Raw genomic sequence first — 13,601 nt, forward strand, 5'->3', positions numbered from 1 at the left:
AAAGCTTTGCAGAAATATCAGAAATTATCATTATCAAGATTAACATTCCACTCTATCAGATTAGTGCATGTGTCAACTGGAATAGAAGTGTGTCTGATGAGGGTTGCCCAAAATTACGTAACTTATTATAATGATCTATTACAGCTCTCAAACAAGAATAAAGAAAATAAATGTTCAGCCTTTTATAAATCTGATGGGAAAGTGAATATCTTACAGCGCAAATATACTGGTTTTGTTCCTTGAATAAGGTGCAAAATTTGAAAGAAATTGATGGTAGCTGGGTTGTTATCTCTCTACATAGTTACTAGTTCAAAATGGGAAGTAAAATTTCACAGAGCAAAAAAGAAAGGTAAACCTTAAAAACACTGCAGGAGGTTAACTATAATGAGTTGTATTATTTTATTTAAAGAAATAAAAAGTCTTAGAGTCCAGTGCAGAATGATAATAGGAAGATAAGTTTATCTTCTTGGTAAAGACAAGACTATCACTATCCTATGCACCTATCAAATATAATCAATACTTTTTAAAAAGGATTCAGGTCAATGTACATAGAAAAAACCCCAGATCTCACTATTACATCTACAAGCAGCGATAAAAGCACTAAGCATTGTAGTTGAGAACCTTTCCAACCAGAGTACTGCATAGAAGTAACATCCATTTTTTAAAGTGCTCAAGTGCATGCAGTTGTTATATTTTGTTGCTTAAAGCGATGGCAAAGAATATGATTGCTTACTTCCATTTGAAATCTCAGCGCAGAGCATTCTGGAGTCACTGCTTCTTTCGGTAACTGCATATCACTGCCTCTTATTCAACAGGGTCAAGCTCAGCTGTAAGAGCAAACAATTTCACTAGCAAAGATAGTCAAGATTTTTAGAAGTACCTTTCAGAAAAGAAGAAAAATAAAAGAAAAACGAGGGGAAAATTGTCCATAGTATGAATGCCTTTACCTTCTACGTTCGTAAGTATTTCTATTCTCCATTAGATTTAAGAAAAAAAATATTAAAAATCACTTAGTCATACCACCTGCAATAATACTACTCTATAATTTCTTTCTGGTGCCTCAGAGTGCCTGAAGTGTTCAGGCAGAAAGGGACTGCACACTGGACAGAATAAGAACTGGACCTCTCCTGCACCTTTGATGGAATGGGTGATCTCAAATTCAGATGCCTAATAATTGAACTCTATGGTTTCAGACTCTGAGTAAGCAGGGTGCTGAAGTATGTTGTAGATTTTTCCATATAATTGTTCAAATAGATTTTGACGAGATAACTGAGACACTTGAAGTTATATGAATGATGATTTCGGTTAATAGAACTCTGTACGATTTTAAAATTCTGTTTTCTTTTTGTAGTCAATAATATTTCTGTGTCATAGTAGTCTCTTTTACCGGACCCTGAGGAAAGACAAGACTGCTGAGCAATGAGCACCAGGATGGCTGAAAATAGGGAGGAAAGCAAGTCACTACATATTCATAGGGAGGACTAAGATCTGGGATGCTTTAATTTAGCCAAAAGCAAAACTAACAGAACTAAGCGTGTAAATCCAGTGGACCAACAATTAAAGAAAGTAACAGTTTATGGCAGAAGGGATAGTAATCATCTCATAATGTCAGGGTTTGTTTCAAACAGGGACATTCTTCTGGGATCCCACATACAAGGAAATCCAGCAGATTTGGCAGTCCACATGATCAGAACATTTGAGAGAATCAGTCAGAAAAAAAATTCTTATACATAAAAAAATATGGAAAAGAAGGTACTAATAATCAAGCTGGAATGCAATGGATTAGATTGTCTTTCCAAGGGGATGTGACCAGCCCTCACATACACACACCTGCAAGCACAGCAAGTTTATATCTAAACTGTGAGCTCTTCAGGCTTGGTATTGTCCTAGTTTGAGTTTATACATCATCTAGCAGCTAGTTTTGCTTTCTGTTTTAGGTATCACAGTGAAACAAGCAATCATTTTTAGAAGTGGATATGTGCCTGCCTCAATCCCAATGACACTGTAAACCTAACTTGTGGGTTTTTTAGCTGTATTCAAAGATATTATCATCAAAATTTTCTCTTTGTTTTCCACTCTGCCCCCCACTCCCCACTCTGTTATGATAAAAAAAAAAGTTCTGTTTTTCTGCATTGATCATTAGAAACTAGAGGAAGACGTATAAAAATATTTTTAAAAATTAAAAAAAACATCCACCATGATAATTTCAAGACTGAAAGCTTAAAAAATGACACTGAAATAAAAAAAAAGAAAAAAGCTAAACAGTAGTTTTATAAATATATACAGATATGTTAATATGCTGCATGCTTAGCTCAGTAATAGCTTCATATATTGTTGCCATGTTGAATAATAGACAATGATAGGCAGTAAAAGGAAAGATCCCTGCAGTAAGGATTCCATACATCAAAAGAAGTAGTGTAGAGAATGCTCTGATTCAGAACAAAATGTCTGCTGTGTATTTGTGTGACCCCCTAATGAGAACTTTGTGTAGGAAATCTATTTTTATCTTCCACATTCAAAAGAAAAGAATGTGCAGGGCTATGAATGATGTTCCGTACCTGCAGATAGTTGGTAAAGGTTTTGACTTCTTTGGGATATTTTTTTTTAATCCCATTGCACCCCATAGAGTTAGTTATAAGGATGCTTGTAATGTATGTTAAAACCCATTTCTTCATGAACTGAAATGCACTGTGCTCAGATCATCATCGGATTTTTCAAAAATATTTCAGGGACCTTTCTCTTCTTCCACAGATGTGAAAGCTGCCTCCCTTTGACCTGAACAGAAATGTTGTATCATAATTGAGCACTTAGCTGAAAATCCTAATACCACTTTGGTCCCAAACAGTTTAGGTCTATTTTCCTTGTTATTATTAGGCATCTAAAAATTACTCCTGGATCCTGTGCTCAGAAACAAAACCAAAAGTAATCTGATGCTGGCTTCACTCACCTCACGTCCATATTATTACTCCTGGATCCTGTGCTCAGAAACAAAACCAAAAGTAATCTGATGCTGGCTTCACTCACCTCACGTCCATATTTTTACTCCTTAAAAAGCCAGGACTGAAAGCTTTATTCTATTGAACCAGAACTTTATCTGATCTCAATGCAAAAAAATAAGTTGTAAGTAGCATAAGGTACATGATAACAAGCAGCTGCCACCAGTTTTCCCCCAGTCCTTTGTTGTTAGGTGTTGTTTGCTGAGCAGCTGGTAAATAGACTATCAAAAAAGACAGGAACAATTTTCTAAAAGACATGAATGACACCAGAGTCCTGAACTTTGGTTAACAGAAGACAGATAAACCTGATTTTTAGTCTAAGGAGAACACACCTCCCTCCCACCTAGAGAGGCACATTTTGAAAATTACAGTAAAAGCTTCTGTGCCAATTCTGAAAAGCGACTTCCCTGAGCAACACAGCTTTGCACATGAAGTTTCAGTTCTATTATTCTATTGGCAAGGGGGCGTCATTCCCAATCAGCTATCAAAAGAAAAAAATATTTTGGAAGAGGATTATCTTAAAGGGAAATTTTGAGGATGCATCCAAAATCCTGGGACCGCTGAAATCAGTAAAAGGTCCCAGGATTTCACCCCTGCAGAGAAATCCAGGTGGTTGTTGTCAGGTGTGCCTGCTGTTGTTTGTGGGAATAAAATGATTCTGAAAAAACAGGCCAGAACAGTTATCTGGCAAACAGATCAGACAGTGTTATTACTGTCAGCATGCAGACCATTTCCCCTGTTACTTATATGCATCAAATATCAGACATCTAATTATCCAAGAAAAAAAATTAACATTCCTAAAAGAGCACAGAACTGAAAAAATGGAATACAGCCAATCTTCCCCAAAGTTTTCACTCCTGACAACATTAACTTGAGAGATCAGCATCAACTTTGACTAGGTCTTAACTGTGGGCTTTTTTTTTTTCCTGGGGTATATTACTTTCAAAGGCTTACCTCTTTCCTACATCTCTTGTACCACCTGACTGTACCAAATTACCCTGTTCACTTTTTTCTTTGATGTTTCTTTCATTCTTTTCTGCTCACTGTGACAGTAGCATCCCTGTAAACACATAAAATTACTTTGTGAAATACAGTTTTACACCAGTATTCATTTCACCTCTGAGAAGACCGCTCACACAGCTGTAGAGACATGAAGAATGTCGGTAACTGCTCTGTTAACTATTTAAGCTCATCAATTGTGATTGTTATATAACCCAGAAATTAGAGTTTAGGTGAAATTCCTTCCTGAAAACTTAAGTTTTCGCCACATAGGTGTTTGGCTTGTTTCACCTAATTCAAGCAATGAAACGGCTGAGTTAGGAAATCTTCTCATGAACAGTGTTACTAGGCTCCTTTCCACCTTTCACCTAGAGGTTGCCCAGCCTGAGGACCGGACCAACCTTTCTGCAGGCTTCTTGGGAAGCATTATCCAAGCCAAGAGCAGATTTCTTGCTGGAATACCTTGTCATTCTCACAGGTCAAGATGCCATGGGGCTCTGCGCTTCATACCTTTTTCCTTTAAAAATCTAGTACTTTAAAAAAAAAAAAAAAAAAAGTCGTCAAGTAAGCAGAGACAAATGTGAATGGAAGAAGAGGGAAAATTCTTTGAAACGTCCAGGTGCTGGGTTGACATTCAGCTGGGTTCAGCAGCCATAGCTCAACTGACTTTATGGAGCTGTGTTAATTTACACAAATGGATTTAGAAGCACAAAGCAGCACTGGAAAGCAGGTAAGTCAGAAACTAAGTTGCACCTGAAGATCCATGTTGAAGTTTCATTTCTGTAGCTCTTATAGTTTTTTTTAGATCAAGCCTAAAGTCTCCATTGTCAGCTTGCAACTTCTTTACTACCAGAGGGTATAATATGAGCTGAGGGCAAATTTATAGAATGCACCAAAAGGAGGAATAAGTATTAACGTGAAATTACAGAAACTATATTAAGTATATCACCTGGGACCACAGAAGAGACACAAATTAATGGAATCATTGCTCTCATTTTGCAAGAGTCTACCCATGAGGCAGCAACTTGACAAAATATCAGTCACTATTTTAAACTATGAAGCTGAACCAATTTGTCTTAGCTGTCAGACATTCCTAGTCAGAAAGGACAATCCCTGTTTTTAGCGCACACATTCCTATTTTCTGTATTGTTCTGTAGAGTCTGTCTCACAAAGAAGTGTAACTATTCCAATGCATTTCAGCACAGTTTAAAAGCCATGTCCTTATTTCAGCCTCAGGGATTCCAATTAATTCCCTTCAAACATTAAATGTTAGTTCAGGAAACAAGGATTTTCTACTTTAATTAGCCACCTTAGTTACCAGCTCATATTCCACTATCAGTCCTTGACATGTAAGTGATTTATATATTCCCCATAAGGCTAGCTTTGGTGCTGGGGATCTTATCTAACAAACAGTTTGTCAGGGCTCTCCAACAAATTTAACCTACTATTTTCTACTCCACTACGCTATAACCTCTATTGGGATTTACTGGTAGACACAGAGAAACATGGCTGTAAGGTGAGGAAGCATTGTAACCAGCTTAGGTTTTCCCAAGGTGGAGGATGCAAATTGCTGCTCAGTGAGAGCACTGCCGGTGTCTTGGCCTTTAGTAAAGACTCGTCACACACCTGGTAGAGCCACCAACAGTAAAGCTTCTGGGGTGACAGGCTCTGAGGGTGTATGAGCATGCCGCTTTGAGCTGTGGCCAGAAAATCTTTGCTTCTTCCCCAGGTGGGGAAGGAAAGAGCACGGAGTTATAGCGTGATTTGTCTACACACAACCTGTGTGACTGTGTTCACACCACGTGGAGTCAGGAATGGACTGCAGGCAGGTTTCAGAACATGTTTAGGAGAAAGCTAGGGTTTGGTGACTGGTTAGCTGCTGCCTTAGGTGGCCGCGAGAGGGATAACTGCTTCCTACTTATTAGAAATGAATCCCTATCCACCACAGACTCCTTGGCCATTTGGGCTTGATGCTAGAGTGAAGCTCTGTCGTTCAACCTGAAGAAGAATAGGTGTGTTTTTTCTCTTTGAAATTCTAAATCAATGTAAAATATCCTGTCTATGACTGTTGAACCTTTCCTAAGCCCAGCTTTGCAGCTGTAATGCCTTAATCGTGCTGGCATGAAGATGCTAGGTAATACACTCCGAAGGTTATCTACTCACTGAACCACCAAGCGTATCTCTACATTCCCTCACTCGTAGACCAGTGCAAACTGCTCTCTCCCACCCACACTCTACTGTGGCCTTTGATTGGAATAGTTGTGCATAATTTAACTTGTTTCTTCAGACAGATCTCTCCAGTGTTTACCAGTTATGACATGGACAAAGCCTTTCAAATCTGTGAATCATCAGAGCTTGATCAAGCCATGCAAGCTCATGAAAGGAGGAAGGACTGTGCTTGTGGAAATGCTCTGCTTTCTTACCTGTTGTGTGTCTGAAGTAAGCCTTTTACCAGGCAACAGCTCATCAGCAACGGTCTTTCTACAAAAGGAGGGAATGTACTGGTCATACTGTGTTCAAATGAGCTTTTAATTCTGAATGTAAAATTCTTCTTGGAAGTCAGCTGTACATTCCGATGCATGTTTGAAATGGGAAATGGATCAAATGTTGCACAGTGCTGCAGCTGTAACAGCTTCCTTGTCTTCCAAAATGGAACAATTTGATATTTTTATTTTTTTGTCCCTTAAGAATAAATGAAGGTAAAAGAGCAGAATATTAAGAACTCAGATCTTGACAAGGAACGTGGCTTGGGGTTTGGTTTTGCTGGGTCAGATACATGGATGGTGGAATTCACTGCAGTGCTTTCAAAGCTAATGCAGCACTCTAAATTTGCACAGCAGAGTGTCGAATTATGAAACACTCTCACATGCAATCAAATGAAACCCACAAAATGGATGCCTGTGATTTTGATGTAAATCTGTCAGGTGGTTCACCTCTTTTAGAGGAACAGGATTTCTGCAAATTTTGATGGGCTTTACATTAACTGCGCCTTAACCGGAACAACTTGAATTCAGTAGAGCACTTGATAGCTTTATGCTTCCAGAAACTTAGAGCCATTTTCCTTACAAGGATCAATGAAAAAAACAATTTTCCCACATTAAATTCAATGTTATCACAGCATTCCTCTGACTGCTTATCAAAGTCAATGGATAATTTTAAGGCTGTAATGTAAGAGCTAAATTTTCTTTGTGAGTAGAGTAATCATATGTCCAGCAGAGTTCAAAATCCATTTATATAGATATATATGTGAATGCTGCAAATGCTTTTCTGGGCATGATGTGTTGTACTAATTGTTTTGATTACAAGAATTATAGCTAGCAGAGAATTAGCTCCTGGACCACCACTATGGAGTGAATAAATCTTGTTAATCTAAACATCTCAAAGTTTGGGATTTGAAAGACAAACCAACATCTGAATTTTGCTTTACACCATGCAGCCTCCTCCTTTTCCCTAGTTCCCTCTTGATTTCACAGTCCAGGAGTCAGACAGCTCATTCCAACAACCCTTCTTGTTGCTCCAATGTAACTTATCCAGTGCACCCTCCTCACGTGTCTTCATGCTGCTGCTCGTACAAAATCTGTCTTATGCAACACTGGAAGCTGCATTTCTGAGGTCAACGGTGCTAAGCAAATGTCTCAGTTCCAGAGGAGAATTGAATGGGATCACTGAATTATAAAAGGGCTGCAAGATCTGGGACCCAGAACCACATTGCTGTAGCCTCACAGCCTCTGAAACAAGCACAGTCCTCTCAGGTCTTTTGTTTATGCTTTAAGTCTGCACTGTAGAAGGTAATCTGGGATGGCCAAACTAAATGGAAAATCAGATTAATCAATGTGCACTAATCCCTATGTACAGATCACCGTTATGTGAAGGTCCTTTCAAATTCTTAATCTGTGAAACCCCCAACCATTTTTTCTCTCAACGCAAGCTACAACTTAGAACTCAGACCCCAGCGTGTTAGTGGCGTGGCTTACCCACATCATGTCAGCAGGACAGGTTTTACTTCTTCAGCATTACATTGGTCATGCACTTTGCTTCTAAATGGAAAAGCAGCTCAAAAAGAGCCTCAGTGAAGGTTCATTTCATGCAAGGCAAAAGCAGTTAGAAATAAAGACAATGAGCCAAGCACACCTCTCAATCAGGTTGGCTCACAGCTATGAACCAATCAGCCTAATTAGACAGATGTGATGAGGAGTTACTGTCCTCTCTAGAAACGCCCAACTGTGTGTAGGGCTGGCAAGAGTAATCAGTCTTCTATCAGAGACAAGAAGCAAAACATTAGTACCACAATTACCATGGAATGATACTTGGGTGCAGAGCCTTGTGTATCTGTGCCTGGAACTGGGGAATTTTTAGGTTGTCATGAAACTGCTCCAGTAACTAGGCTTACGGAGAAAGGAGAAAAAGAATGAAGGATAGATGTAAGTTCTAGCTGAATTAATGGAAAACTGTCAAAACTGAGATGCTGGGGGAAAAAAAAAAAAGCTCCAAAAGAGGCAATTATACTCCTGAAGTTTTGTGAAGTTATTTCTGCTTTAATAAATATAAAAAAAGTAACAAAACTTCTTATTTAAAATTGTTAAAATAAGAGACAGAATTTCTCCTCATGCTGTCGTATCTGCACACTTTTTTGAAAAATTATAGTTTCTAGTCCTTATGATTATGACTATAATTTAGAAAACATTAATTGGAACGCTATACAGATTGGAAGTGCCTGCAATCACTCTCTGAAACAAAAGCTTGGATGGATATGAATTACTTCATCCACCTCAGTGAATATTAACTCTGAAAACTGGTATTAACAACACTGTTACCATTTCACTACTATTCATTTCATTTGAAAAATCTAGCTACAGCACATATCTCAAAAACTTGTATTTTCTCTTAAGTATAAAAAAAAGCCTTGACTGTATTTTGTATAATCAAGCATGAAAAGATATTTTCCTTTCAACCTCTTGGTTTGTTGGAGTTTCTCCAACAGAAATGCCGCCTTCTGGCAAATGGTTTCTTTCTGCTCCTCAGAAAGGGTCATTTTACAATGAAATATGAATGTTCAATAATGCTAAAACATTTTTCTGAAGCTAAAGTTGACAAAACGTGAATTGGGAGAAGCAGTTCCTTTCATATTCAGGTGTGTAACATTGTGTATTACGTTTCCCTTGTGCTGTGTGTTCTCTCTCACTTTGTCTGAGACTCCAAGGACCCAGAAAACTGAGGGTCATTTCTACAGAATAGGTATAACCTTAACTAAGATTTAAGCTTAGCCTCAAACGGTCTTTAAGTTCCTTCAGGATCCGGTTAACCTAGTTACAAGCTGTACCACACTAGACAAAAGCCAGAAAACAGAACCGTTGGAAAGCTTTTTCGCCAATTTTTTCCTTTTTATTTTTTTCCTCCTCGTGAAGGAAGGAACCCAAGTGAAGACTTTGTTTTCTCCCAGTCTAATTCCTCTTACACCTCAGTGATGTTGGGGTTTTTCCTCCCTCACTTACACATTCTTTCAGCTGCAGATCTGGAAAGTAGTTCCCTGTTCCTGAATTTGTGTCACAGGCACAATGAGCCGGTGGGAGATGAAGGCAGTGGAATTCCACAGGCCCCCCACTGACTCCAATTAAAATGAGGGCCAGAAAGCAATTACTCTGTGAAAGTATATATATCTGCAACCACCTGGGAGGGGTGGCATTAATAAAGAGTTTTAATGCTGCTGCCTAATTAGAAGGAGGAGAGCTAAGGTTAGCAGTTTTACTTGTCACAGTGATTCAAAACGTGACAAAGGGGAGTGAGAAATAGTACTTTTAAAGTAAAGGAAGCTTTGCTTTTAAGTATGTGGCAACTACACTTTCATCTGATGACTGCATGACAGATGGAAGGAAAAAAGAAAGAGCCCTAAGAAGCCACAGCCTAAGACAGAGTCACAGGTTTTAGGAAGTTGTGTCTTCAAGAAAAGGGAAACAAACATCCCCATTGGTGCTATTAGGGATAATTTACATATTTCTTTTGAACCTCACTGCTATCCCATTACACCCTCCCTCCTTCCTCTTGTCTCAGATTTGGGCAAATGCCAACTCAAAACGTGTGTCTCTGTGGGCTCTGGATGCTTTCCAAATTTGCTGGTGCTTTTGTTCCTTTCCTCATTAAGTAGCAAGAAGTTCAGGGACTGAAACATCTCTGTAAATGTTGACTGGATCACTGTGAATTGATTTTAAAAGGCTCATCACCCTTCCCTTGATAATCAGGTCTCCCTCGTAGCGCCCACAGAGTGAACTTGCCTGGTGGCCCATCAGGCAGATGGGCTTCAGTCTCCAGCTCCTCCTCTCTGTGGACACCTATATGAAAAGCCAGATCCTCACCCCTTCTCAAGGAGGTCGGAGGAGGATTAGAGACCAACTGTTCAGCCAAATCCACCTGTACTACAGAGTTCACTAGGAAGCTTTTTCTAAGGGTGTTGCACTGTGTCCTCTGCTGAATTCAGCTGCCCTTTCCCATGTGACCTGAGCAGGTCTGCTACAGGTCCCACCAGCAGTTATACTGCACCGTGTTCAGTTTGACTGGAAGGAGAGCTTGAGACAAGCATTAATACAGTTATCCTCACTACAATGGATAGGAAACTCCACTCTCATGGCAAGGCATATGAGACTATGTTATGCCTGCTGTTCATCAGGGTCTTTGTTTTAAATATTATTATTCTGGCAGCATGTCCAAAGGCAGGGTATCCCCTACAGCTACTTTGGTTCATTGGTGAATTTGAGGAAGAAGCACAACTATTGAATCATCTCTTCCTGCATTGTTCCAGGTTTCCAGCCACTTAGCAGCCACCCTTACCCTGGCCAGATTATTAGAATTTATGAGGCCATGGCCCTATGGAGTATATGTGCTGTCTAGATAGACATATACAATAGGTTTATATTGGACGAACTGGCACTGTACGTTGTTTTATTAACAAAATAACCTCTTCCCATGTGCCAATTATTTACTTTGCTACTGGGAAATATGTCACAGTAATATCAACATAGAGCAGCCAGCACTTAACATTTACACTGAACTTTGAGTCATTTCAAGTACTGTTGTAACATTTAAGAATGGAAATCTTAGAAACAACTACTACTCTCATCTATCTAGACTATGACTAGAACAAGTTCAATTGCTCTCAAATGCTAGCATCTCCTTATATATGATCAGGAGGATTCAAGGTGGTAAAAGTAAGTATACATGCTTCTTCCTCCTTTGCTGCACAATTAAAACAAACAGTTGTTTTCATCTGCCGAATATAAAGAATGTATGTATGCATTACAGTAAAACAGTGCAAGTGTCTCTCTGGGGCTAACTGGTGATGATGTTTTTAAAGATCGTCAGAAAGATACATGCTCAAGTGCTATTATGCTTCTACACTGCCAACGAAAAACTGAAAAACCACTTCAACTACCCTTCTGACCTCTCTCAGTTGCAGACTATTCCTCCCTGCAAGCAGCCAGTTGAGGGGGTCAGCCAACAAGAGCAATCCCCATATTTTAGGTCATTCAGAAACTATTCCTTCACTCTTACTCTCGTGAGGGGAAGGAGGATGCTTAGGGAAGTCTGGAGAAGTGACAGGGCTTTCTTCCCTTTCCACCACCCACACAACAGGTCCACTCACAGGACAAGGAAAGCACTTTTAATAGAGAGAAAAAGATTGCACTTGCACTGCCTGCAAGGAGCTAGACACCAGCGCTCTGGCTTAAAAGCCACCATCCAGTTCACAGGCTCCTAAACAGCGCTGTACACGTGTGCCAGGATTCCTGCTGCTATGGAAAGCCCTTTTAGTCATTTCAGCCAAAGCTCAGCATGTTTCACCCGTGCTGCCCTGCTGGGTGCTCTGGCTGAAATTCCTACAGCAATAGTTTTAGTTAAAAACAAATAGGGGAGAAAAAGAAGGCAGCAGAATGTAATAACAATAATAATAATTAATAAAATATTACATTTTAAATCCTTCTGAAATGAGAAAGATAGTGAATATACAGAATGTAGGTATAATAAAAGATGAACCTGTTTCTTCCAGGATGTTACCATAAGTCTGAATTTTCCTGGCTTGACCTCTTGTCCCTCATACAATTTTTTCAGGAAGAGACAAAGCATTTAGCTGCTCCCCTGGGATTTCAACATAGGCAGACTTCCACTTGGAACACTAAGTCTGAGTGGACTACCCAAAATCTGGAGGTCTAGACAGCTCTTCTGCAGGTACCAGCCACAGGTACACCACACATGTACAGAGCCTAGATGCTCTGGGTGGAACAAACTTTCCCCTAGACAACTGTATATGACCTAAATGTACATCTAATAGACTAAATTAAAGTCCAAGACAGAAACATGAACGTATTCACTGTAGAATCAACATCCCTATGAACAGTATGTCTGATAAATCCAGCATGCATTGGGTTCACTCTGAGAAGCTTTATATACCTGGGTGATAACTGGGGAGCCCTGGGCCAGTACCTGGTGCTAATCTGCCGTGAGAGAGTAGAGAATGATAGTGCTGAGTAGCTGATGCCTCTTTACATTCTACAATGAAGTATGGGAGATTTTGTGATAAAATAGCAATGCTACATCTACTCAGCATGTGTCCGCACCACGCAGTCACTTTAGTTCTAGTCTACCTGCCTTATTTTAGCTTGAGGCAAATGTTTCACTACAACTTTGACTCCATTTTGAGATGCTTGCCTGCTGTGCTCCTCTCGCTGCTTGATAATTCTCTCCTGAGCAGCAGACTTAGTAGAGCGTTTCTGTGAGGATGTCTGTATGGAAAGTTTCCTGAAAAAATGGCTGTTAGTACCAGCTGTAAGAACTGAAGGCAAGGATCTTGAATGTGCCAGAAACTACAAAGAAACAGAACAAAGTCTCTAGCAGAGCATGTGAGAAGAACTGATTCTTGTTAAGGGGAAAGGGGGAAAGGGAAAAGAGAGAGGGACTTCAGAATTCTCTCTTTAAATTATCAAAAAGGGGAATAAACTGTGCTCAGTTCTGGTCTTATAGTCTTCTGATTCAATTTTCTACACTTCCTCCCCAGTCCTCACTCTTCCTCCCAGCTGCACACAGGACTTTTTAGTGGCTTGATGGAGACTGTTCCTTAATGCCATCACTTTGTGGAAACAACACAGTTCCTCAATATAAAACTGAAACCTTCTCCTTCTGTATGTGGAGTTGAAGAGCCACTGTTAATTTTTATTTTAAGGATGGCGCCATACCTATGTGATGATGCATGAGCAGTAGATGAGTTGAGTCTATAAAGGAAATCTGTGATCAAGGGCACTCTCAGGAAATCCTCCACAACTACAGTGGACTGTGGTGCATCATGCTTGGAAAGAAGTGAATCGCCATTTCCAGACAGCATCAACACTTGTACAGCTTTTCCTTAGGCTTGTAGCCAACTGCCAGCACCGTTCTGGCCTGCGATTCCAAGTGCAAATCTAGTCCTGTACCTTGGGGATTGCTTATGCTAAAGTCTTGCCCCCCCAGTGACAAATTAGAGATTCACCCCACCTTGCAGGCCAACCTCACTATTTTTGCACTCACTGAGCGGCAGCCACTGTTCAGCCCAAGCAGAATATTTGGAGAGAGAAAGACTTTCAAGAC

The 13,601-nt window shown here is 39.8% G+C and overlaps 1 long non-coding RNA gene across 1 annotated transcript in view; it reads right to left on the minus strand.

The window, feature by feature from the left end:
- LOC119147341 overlaps positions 1 to 13,601 on the minus strand; it is a 35,864-nt gene that overhangs the window by 5,089 nt on the left and 17,174 nt on the right. Inside the window, exons 2-4 of the long non-coding RNA XR_005103996.1 lie at positions 6,419 to 6,476; positions 3,951 to 4,056; positions 734 to 827 (exon numbers count right to left, since the gene is read on the minus strand). This is a non-coding gene — a long non-coding RNA (uncharacterized LOC119147341). The remainder of the gene's footprint in view (positions 1 to 733; positions 828 to 3,950; positions 4,057 to 6,418; positions 6,477 to 13,601) is intronic.

This window comes from Falco rusticolus, chromosome 4, assembly GCF_015220075.1.
Source record: "Falco rusticolus isolate bFalRus1 chromosome 4, bFalRus1.pri, whole genome shotgun sequence".
In the NCBI taxonomy this organism is placed as follows: domain Eukaryota; kingdom Metazoa; phylum Chordata; class Aves; order Falconiformes; family Falconidae; genus Falco; species Falco rusticolus.